The following is a 1,872-nucleotide window of genomic DNA, read 5'->3' on the forward strand; positions in this document are numbered from 1 at the left end:
CCCAAACTTCCTTAGCCAGCTCACAGTGGTGCACCAGCCTGAAGATGTTCTTACTGATTCCATTGAACAATGCATTCAAGGCCTTAGAATTTCCAAGGGCTACTGCCTCTTGCTCCTTGTCCCACTCTTCTTCAGGAATTTGCACACTGACTCCATCTTCACTTGTCTTCGTTGGATGTTCCCATCCTTTGTTGACAGCTCTCCAGACTTTGCTATCTAGAGACCTTAAGAAGGCTATCATACGAGGCTTCCAGTCATCATAGTTAGAACCATCCAGCATGGGTGGTCTATTTGAGTGTCCTATATACTTGTCCATGGTACTAGAAAGTAACTTCCCTAGATCTCACCCAGAAATTAACAGGCAGGGTGCCTGCTCTGATGCCAATTGAAATTCTAGTTATCAGACTTTCGATGTCACACGAGTTGTTATGACATCCAATTCTACGCAGACAAGAATTATGCAGAACTTAAAAGTAAGTGCAGTAAATAACACAAGTAATTGTTTACCCAGTTCAGTCCAACATGACCTACGTCTGGGGGCTACCAAGCCAATGAGGAAATCCACTATTAGTAGTATTAATTCAGACCTTAAACCAACTGTTTAACCCTATCACTTAATACCTACCCAATGCAATTTCAATCTTACACTAAGATCAGAGTTCCTACTCACTCCCCCTCAATCACCTCAGTGATTACAACCTTTAATTCCTATTAAAGACACTTGTGAAGTCACACTTCAAACAACTCTTGATTGTGCTTAACAACTTTAATCAAGATACACAGCACTCACGCTTAAAAGCTCAGAGTGACACAACACTTACAACTCAATGAACACCTTATACCAATGCAATCATCTCAGTGATAATAGCTTGGCTTACAAGATACGTCTAATACAAGACACACAAAAATACAGCAGTGAAGTATATTGGACAAATAAAATCTTCACGCATAAAAACCCCCAGTTCTGAATGAAGGATTGCCATCCTTTTATATTGCAGCACTTGGGCCTTGTACTTGTATTCTCCTGAATTTAAGGTCACGCGAGTACCCCTAAATTCCACATCTAGGTTACTAACAAATAGGCTATTTGTTAGGTTCATTAAATGTAGCTTGGTTGTTGGTTTCCTGGATTTTCTCTTTGCTGTTGAATCCCTGAAGAATAGCCTAAGAAAAATGCTGAAACAGAAAAACTAAACAACCTACAAAATAGCATACGCTGTCAAGAATGAATGTCACAACATTCAGTTTGATATCCAAATCAAGGACCATATGCTAAGTCTGTTTTTCCTGAAAACAGACAGTACAAAATTGCTGAACTGTACATGACCAATCTGTTCATACCTCAGTATCAGCATACATTAATAAATGTCAAGACATCCAATTTGACATTTACACAATTAGCCTTATGTCAGGTCTGTTATCCTCCTGAAGAACAGACTGAGATACATACTGACATGTAGCAGAAAACCACTCTGCCTATTGTTCAGTATATGCTGTCAATGATGAATGTCATAACATCCAATTTGACATTCAGACAGTAAGCCTTATGCCAGGTCTGGTATTTCCTTGATAACCAGACTGAAAATAAATACTGAGTTCTAACAGAACACCAACTGTTCTATTCCTCAGTACCTGCTGACAGGGATGAATGTCATAACATCCAGTTTGACATTCAATAAATCCTGTATTAGCTAATCCTGCAGTATACTACTCAAGAATGTCATGACATCAGCAAAGACATCAGAGTACAACTAGATATTCTAACATACAATGCATTCAAACAAACACCTCCACAGCATGTCATGACATCAGTCAAGACATTTGAATCCAGCTTGTGTTTTACCATACAATGCAGCCAATTAAACACCTACA

Source organism: Lathyrus oleraceus, chromosome 6 (assembly GCF_024323335.1).
Source record: "Lathyrus oleraceus cultivar Zhongwan6 chromosome 6, CAAS_Psat_ZW6_1.0, whole genome shotgun sequence".
Taxonomy (NCBI): Eukaryota; Viridiplantae; Streptophyta; class Magnoliopsida; order Fabales; family Fabaceae; genus Lathyrus; species Lathyrus oleraceus.